This window comes from Pristiophorus japonicus, chromosome 8 (genome assembly GCF_044704955.1).
Source record: "Pristiophorus japonicus isolate sPriJap1 chromosome 8, sPriJap1.hap1, whole genome shotgun sequence".
NCBI lineage: Eukaryota > Metazoa > Chordata > Chondrichthyes > Pristiophoridae > Pristiophorus > Pristiophorus japonicus.
The window spans coordinates 148,521,655-148,529,986 of NC_091984.1; positions in this window are offsets into that span (position 1 = coordinate 148,521,655).

Consider the following 8,332-nt stretch of genomic DNA (forward strand, 5'->3'; position numbering starts at 1 on the left):
GGAGCACATGCTCAGGGACTTCTTTGTATTTGACATTGGCCATGAAGTAATACTTCGCAAACTTTTGAATGTAGAGACCCCAAACTTGAGTAAATCCATAGCGATATCCCAGGTGTTTATCGCTACCAATGACAATACCAAACAAATCTCTCAGCACACTAGTGCTGCTCCAAGTACTGTGAACAAAGTAATGTTGTTTTCGAATCGAAATGTACATGGCAGGACTTACACACCTGCAGCTGCACGTCTGCCGTTGAATCAGAGTCCACCATTAAGGGTGGTGAATATAAGGCCATTAACAACTTGTTGGCGCTGCGGGGGTGATCATCGTTTCCATTCATGTCACTTCAAAGGATACGTTTGCAAGGGCTGTGGAACAATGGGACACCTCCAACACATGTGCAGGCGAGTGGCAAACCCTGCTAATCCTGCAAACCACCATGTTGCAGAGGAGGACAGATCCACAGTGGATCACGAAGAAACAGAGCCTCTGGCCAAGTAGGCAGATGTATATGGGGTGCACACATTTACCAAAAAGTTTTCCCCGATAATGCTGAAGGTTGACTTAAATGGACTCCCGGTGTCCATGGAGCTGGACATGGGCGCAAGCCAGTCCATAATGAGTAAAAAGACTTTCGATAAATTGTGGTGCAACAAGGCTTCAAAGCCAGTCCTGACTCCCATTCGTACTAAACTGAGAACTTACACAAAGGAACTGATTCCCGTAATTGTCAGTGCTACCGTAAAGGTCTCCTACGATGGAACAGTGCATGATTTACCACTCTGGGTGGTACCGGGCAATGGCCCCATGCCGTTCGGTCGGAGCTGGCTGGGAAAGATACGCTGGAACTGCGACGACGTCCGAGCGCTTTCTGTCCTTCGACGACACCTCATGTGCCCAGGTCCTAAACAAGTTCCCCTCGCTGTTCCCCAGGCATCGGGAAGTTCCAAGGAGCAAAAGTGCAGATCCATTTGATTCTGGGGGTGCGAACCATCTATCACAAGGTGAGAGCAGTACCTTACATGATTAGAGAGAGGGTGGAGATCGAGCTGGACAGGCTGCAACGAGAGGGCATCATTTCGCCGATCGAATTCAAGCAGTGGGCCAGTCCAATTGTTCCAGTCCTCAATGGAGATGGAACCGCCAGAATCTGTGGCGATTACAAAGAAACTATCAATCGTTTCTCACTACAGGATCAATACCCGTTACCAAAGGCAGATGACCTATTTGCGACACTGGCGGGAGGGAAACCGTTCAGGAAGCTGGAATTGACCTCGGCCGACATGACGCAGGAGCTGGAGGAATAATCGAAAGGCCTCACCTGCATCAACATGCACAAAGGTCTCTTCATTTACAACAGATGCCCGTTTGGGATTCGATCGGTCGTGGTTGATACGTCCTTACTATACAGTATAAATGCACACGAGGCCCATGCTTGAGAGAAGGTCAGTCTGTGACCTGTCCTTTATTCCTTAGCACTCAAGTGATGAATGTGGGTGGAGCTTCCCCTTTTATACCTGAAGGTCCAGGTTAGGAGTGTCTCCCACCTTGTGGTCATTGTTCTCACAGTGTACAACTTAGGTCAGATTATACATGGGTTACAATGCTGGTTGACATCACCGCCCCCGCAAAGTCTTATTGGGATCACAGGTTGAGTCTCTCTGGTGGTTTACGCTCTCTTGTAGAGCGCCTGAGTTAGGGCTCTGGTTGTTGGGCGCTGGCCTGAGTGTCTGCTGTTTGAGGTGCCTCAGGCCTAACCAGACTGCCCACAGTGATTGGGCTCTCCTCCTTTTGGTTCCGGTGTTCGGTCACCTGTGGTGGAGTGAACTCGACATCGTGTTCTTCCTCTGCTTCTTCTATGGGGTTGCTGAACCTCCTTTTTGTTTGATCCACGTGTTTGCGGCAGATTTTTCCATTGGTAAATTTAACTACCAGAATCCTAATTCCCTCTTTGGCAATCACAGTGCCTGTGAGCCATTTGGGCCCTGCAGCGTAGTTGAGGACAAAAACAGGATAATTTACATCAATACATCGCGCCCTCGCATTCCTGTCATGGTAGTCATATTGTGGCTGGCGCCTGCTCTCGACAATTTCTTTCATGGTGGGGTGAAAAAGGGATAGCCGGGTTTTGAGCGTCCTTTTCATTCGCACCTCTGCGAGTGGAACCCCTATGAGCGAGTGTGGTCGGGATCTATAGGCCAACAGGAGGCATGATAAGCGGGTTTGTAGGAAACCCCCTTAGATTCTGAGCATCCCCTGTTTGATTATCTGCACTGCTCATTCTGCCTGGCCGTTTGAGGCCGGCTTGAACAGTGCTGTTCTGACATGGTTAATTCCATTACCTGCCATGAAGTCCTGGAATTCAGTGCTTGTGAAGCACGGGCCATTGTCGCTGACCAAGACGTCCGGTAGACCATGGGCGGCGAGCATTGCCCACAGACTTTCTACCGTGGCAGAGGCTGTGCTTGAATTTAAAATGACACATTCGATCCATTTGGAGTAGGCGTCTACTACAACCAAAAACATTTTTCCCATGAAAGGACCTGCGTAGTCCACATGGATGCATGACCAAGGCTTGGCGGGCCATGGCTAGGGGCTAAGGGGGGCTTCCCTGGGCACATTGCCCAGCTGGGCACACGTGTTGCATCTGCGAACACAAAGTTCCAGATCTGCGTCTATCCCTGGCCACCAAACGTGTGACTTGGCAATTGCCTTCATCATGACAATGCCCGGGTGCTCATTGTGGAGTTCTCTGATGAACACCTCTCTGCCCATCTGGGGCATGACTATGCAGTTTCCCCACAGTAGGCAATCGGCCTGAATCGAGAGTTCATCCCTGCGCCTGTGAAATGGTTTAAATTCCTCAGGGCATGCCCTGTACGTGGCTGCCCAATCCCCATTCAGGACACATTTCTCGACGAGTGACAATAGCGGGTCTCTATTTGTCCAGACTTTAATCTGATGGGCTGTCACGGGTGAGCCTTCATTTCCGAAAGCTTTAACAGCCATGACCATCTCAGCAGCATGCTCAGTAGCCCCCTCAGTGGTGGCTAGTGGGAGCCTGCTGAGTGCATCGGCGCAGTTTTCGGTGCCCGGTCTGTGCCGAATTGTATAGTCATAGGCGGCTAACGTGAGTGTCCACCTCTGTATGCGGGCCGATGCGTTTGCATTTATGGCCTTGTTGTCGGCCAAAAGGGACGTTAGGGGTTTGTGATCTGTCTCCAGCTCAAATTTCCTGCCAAACAGGTACTGATGCATTTTCTTTACAGCATATAAACATGCGAGCGTCTCCTTTTCTACCATCCCATAACCCCTTTCTGCTGGGACAGAAACCTGGAGGCATAAACTACCGGCTGTAACTGACCCTTGACATTGACATGCTGCAACACACACCCGACACCATAGGACGACGCATCGCACGTTAACACAAGTTTCTTACATGGGTCGTATAGTGTTAACAGAGTGTTGGAACATAACAAATTTCGTGCTCTATTAAAAGCCCTTTCCTGCCTGTCCCCCCAGAACCATTCGCGACCTTTGCGTAGGACATGTGTAGCGGCTCTAGCAGCGTGCTCAATTTGGGAAGAAAGTTACCAAAATAGTTCAGGAGCCCCAGGAACGAACGCAGCTCCATCGTGTTACGGGGTCTGGGTGCTCTCTGGATCACTTCCGTCTTGGACGCAGTAGGGCTGATCCCGTCTGCTGCTACCCTCATCCCCAGGAATTCTGCCTCTGGAGCTAGGAAGACGCACTTCACCTTTTTCAGTCGCAGCCCTACCCGGTCCAGTCTGCGTAGCACCTCTTCCAGGTTGTGGAGGTGTTCTTCAGTATCGTAACCCGTGATGAGGATGTCGTCCTGAAAAACCACCGTCCCTGGAATCGACTAGAGGAGGCTTTCCATATTTCGTTGGAAGATCGCGGCGGCCGAGCGAATCCTGAACGGACATCTGTTGTACTCAAATAACCCCTTGTGTGTCATGATAGTGGTCAGCTTCTTCGACTCACTCACCAGCTCCTGGGTCACGTAAGCTGAGGTCAGGTCCAAGTTTGAAAAAAGTTTGCCACCGGATAGCGTCGCAAAGAGGTCCTCCGCTCTCGGTAGCGGGTACTGGTCTTGGAGTGACACCCGATTGATGGTGGCCTTGTAATCACCACATATCCTGACCGACCCTTCCACCTTGACCACCGGCACGATCGGGCTCACCCAGTCACTGAATTCGACTGGCAAGATGATGCCTTCCCTCAGCAGGCGGTCCAATTCGCCTTCTATATTTTCCCGCATCACATACGGCACCGCTCTGGCCTTGTGGTGTACTGGCCTGGCGTCCGGGTTTATATGAATCACTACCTTGGCCCCCATGAAAGTGCTGATGCCGGGTTGAAATAATGAGTCAAATTTGTCCAGGATCTGTGAGCATGATACTCGCTCCACAGAGGAAATTGCATTGACATCGCCCCATTTCCAGTTCATGACAGCAAGCCAACTCCTCCCCAGTAGTGCGGGACCATCCCCTGGGACAATCCAGAGTGGCAACCTGTTCTCCGAATCTTTGTGGGTCACGACTACCATGGCGCTGCCGAGCACCGGAATGATCTGCTTTGTTTAAGTTCGTAGCTGTGCGTCAATCGCCGATAATTCTGGCCTCCTGGCCTTGGACGCCCACAACTTTTCGAACTGTTTGATACCCATCAGGGACTGGCTGGCCCCCGTGTCTAGCAAATTGATACTGGGATGCCATTGAGGAGCACTTTCATCATTATCGGTGGCGTCCTGGTGTATGAACTGTGTACATGCTCCACATGAACTCGCTGAACTTCAGCTTCCAGCGATTTCTCCCAGCATTCACTTCTGCAATTTCTGCAGGTATTTTGCTCATCTCTGCAAACTCCGGCTGAGTGTGTGTCTCCACACATCCAACATGAGCTGTTGTTTGAAACAAAAGGTCCCTTGCCAGTCGATCGTCCCTGACTGCCCCTGTGACTGTCCTTGAATGTGCCATTAACAAGTGTTGATGGCCCCATTACTGGCCGCATTGTCCCTTGCAATGGTGTGAATCGACGTTCAGCTTGCCTCTGTCGAACTCCTCCTCTGGGTTCGACTACATGTTGGGTCATGCCCGATTGCCCTTGTCTGCGTGGAGAACTGTGTGCTGCTTTAACAATGTTGAATCTCTGTCCCAACCATTCCTTAACACAGTACCTCTCGTCTGTTCTGCTAGTGGCCATGCTCGCGTGGTTTAAATCCCAGTTTCTCGTCGCCATTGATACGTCCGTACTATACAGTATAAATGCACACGAGGCCCATGCTTGAGAGAAGGTCAGTCTGTGACCTGTCCTTTATTCCTTAGCACTCAACTGATGAATGTGGGTGGAGCTTCCCCTTTTATACCTGAAGGTCCAGGTTAGGAGTGTCTCCCACCTAGTGGCCATTGTTCTCACAGTGTACAACTTAGGTCAGATTATACATGGGTTACAATGCTGGTTGAATACATGACAGTGGTGATATTCCAGAGGAACATGGAAAACTTGTTGAAGTCGGTCCGGCGCACCATGGTCTTCCAGGACGCTAGCTTGGTTACAGGTCAGGACACCTTCAAGCACCTGCAGAACCTGGAGGAGTTTCTTAGTCGGCTTAACCGTGTGGGGCTCAGGCTAAAATGCTCGAAGTGCATTTTCCTGGCGCCTGAAGTGGAGTTCCTGGAGAGAAGAATCGCAGCGAACGGCATCAGGCCCACTGATTCGAAGACGGAGGCAATCAAGAATGCACCGAGACCACAGAAAGTGACGGAGCTGTGGTCGTTTCTCGGACTCCTGAACTATTTTGGTAACTTCTTACCAGTTCTTAGCACATTGTTAGAACCCCTGCACTCTTTACTGAGTAAAGGAGATGAATGTGTATGGGGTAAAAGCCAAGAAAATGCCTTTGTAAATGCTAGAAAATTGTTAGACTCAAACAAATTGCTTGTGTTGTATGATCCATGTAAGTGTTTGATACTAGCATGTGATGCATCGTCGTATGCCGTGCTTTACCAGTGCCGAGTTCAAGGAGTTCATGACCCGCAATGGGTTCAAACATGTCACACCTGCCCCATTCAAACCAGCATCCAACGGTCAGGCAGAACGAACAGTTCAAACAATCAAGCAGAGCTTGAAAATGGTAACTGAAGGCTCACTGTAGACGCACCTATCCCGAGTCCTGCTTAGTTACCGCAGAAGACCCCACTTGCTCACTGAGGTCCCTTCCGCTGAACTGCTCATAAAAAGGGCACTTAAGGCAAGACTCTCATTTGTCCACCCTGATCTACATGAATAGGTAGAGAGCAGGCGGCTTCAACAGAATACATATCATCCTCACGCAAATGTGTCACGCGAAATTGAGATAAATGATCCTGTATTTGTGTTGAACTATGGACAAGGTCCCAAGTGGCTTCCTGGTACTATTTTGGCCAAAGAGGGGAGTAGAGTGTTTGTAGTCAAACTCTCAAATGGACTCACCTGCAGGAAACACTTAGACCAAACCAAACTCAGATTTACGGACTATCCAGAACAACCCACAAAAGACTCTACTTTTTTCGACCCTCCAACACACACACAAGTGGCAACCGATCCAGCGGTTGACCACGAAGCAGCACCCATCACCCGCAGCAGCCCAGCAGGACTCCCCACCCCCAGCAGCCCAGCAAGGCCAACTGTGCAGCAGCCCAGCGAGGGTCCAAAAATGACTCACTAAAACCAACATTTGCACCGAGATGATCTACCAGGGAAAGGAAGGCCTCAGATCGACTCACATTGTAAATAGTTACACTATTGACTTTTGCGGGGAACGGCGGGTGGGGAGTGTTGTTGTGTATGTAACCCTGTAATTACCATGTATAACCACCAGAGGGCTCATCCCCTGGAGTCCCAAGGGTTCCCACGATAGGAGTCCTCACAGGCTGGAGAGGCACTCTGAGATCTGTAATAAAGGACTACGGTCACACTTACTTTGAGCTTGCAGTATCTACTCTGATTCTTTATTCAAGACATAACAGTCTGGACTGGAGAATTTTAACGATGAGGAAAGATTGGATAGACTGGGTTTGTTTTCTTTGGAACAGAGATGGCTGAGGGGAAACCTTATTGAGGTGTATAAAATTATGAGGGGTCTAGATAGAGTTGGTAGGATGGATTTATTTCTATCAGCCAGAGAGATCAACACCAGGAGGTATAGATTTAAAGTAATTGGGGGGAGGTTTAGAGGGGACTTGAGAGGAAATTTCTTCACCCAGAGGGTTGTGGGGGTGTGGCCAAGGCCCCAGGGGCAGCACGGGCCAGCCCACACTGCGATATGTGTGCACACGCGGTCTGTGCAGTAGAGCAGGTCTCCAGTCGTCTTGGGTAATTCTTGCCACTGGACCAAGACCAAGCTCTATCAGGCCCGTGTGGTGACCATACGTTAAACAAATCCATGCACAGGCATCTTCCACCCTTCAGGATGTAGTTCGGGATCTGGAATATCAGGTCCTTTATTAGTAGAGGCAGAAACCCTCACCATACTTAAAAAGTACTTTGATGTGCACTTGAAGTTCCGTAACCTGCAGAGTTATGGACCCAGAGCTGGAAAGTGGGATTAGGCTGGATAGCTCTTTGTTGGGCGGCGCAGACATGATGGCCTGAAATGGCCTCCTTCTGTGCTGTAAACCTCTGTGATTCTATAATTCTATGACATATCTGCCAGACTGGGCCCAGAGCAGGTGGGGAGAGAACCAACACGAGGGAAAAACCTACTTAACCTCGTCCTCATCAATCTACCTGTTGTGGATAGAATCATCGAAATTTACAGCCATTTCAGCCCATCGTGTCCACGCCGACCAAGAGCTAGCCAGTCTCATCCCACTTTCCAGCTCTTCATCCCTAGCCCTGTAACCTTTGCATCCTCTGCACCCTTTCCAGTGCAATCACATCTTTCCTGTAATGTGGTGACCAGAACTGCATGCAGTACTCTAGCTGTGGCCTAACCAGTGTTTCATACAGTTAGAGCATAACATCCTTGCTCTTGTATTCCATGCCTCGACTAATAAAGGTAAGTATCCCATATGCCTTCTTAACCATCTTATCTACCTGGCCTGCTACCATTAGGGATCTGTGGACCTGCACTCCAAGGTCCCTTTGTTTCTCTGCACTTTACAGTGTCGTACCATTTAATGTGTATTCCCTTGCCTTGTTAGCCCTCCCCAAATGTATTACCTCACACTTATCTGGATTAGATTCCATTTGTCACTGTTCTGCCCACCAGACCAGTACATTGATAACTTCCTGCAGTCCGCAACTTTCTTCTTCATTATCAACCAC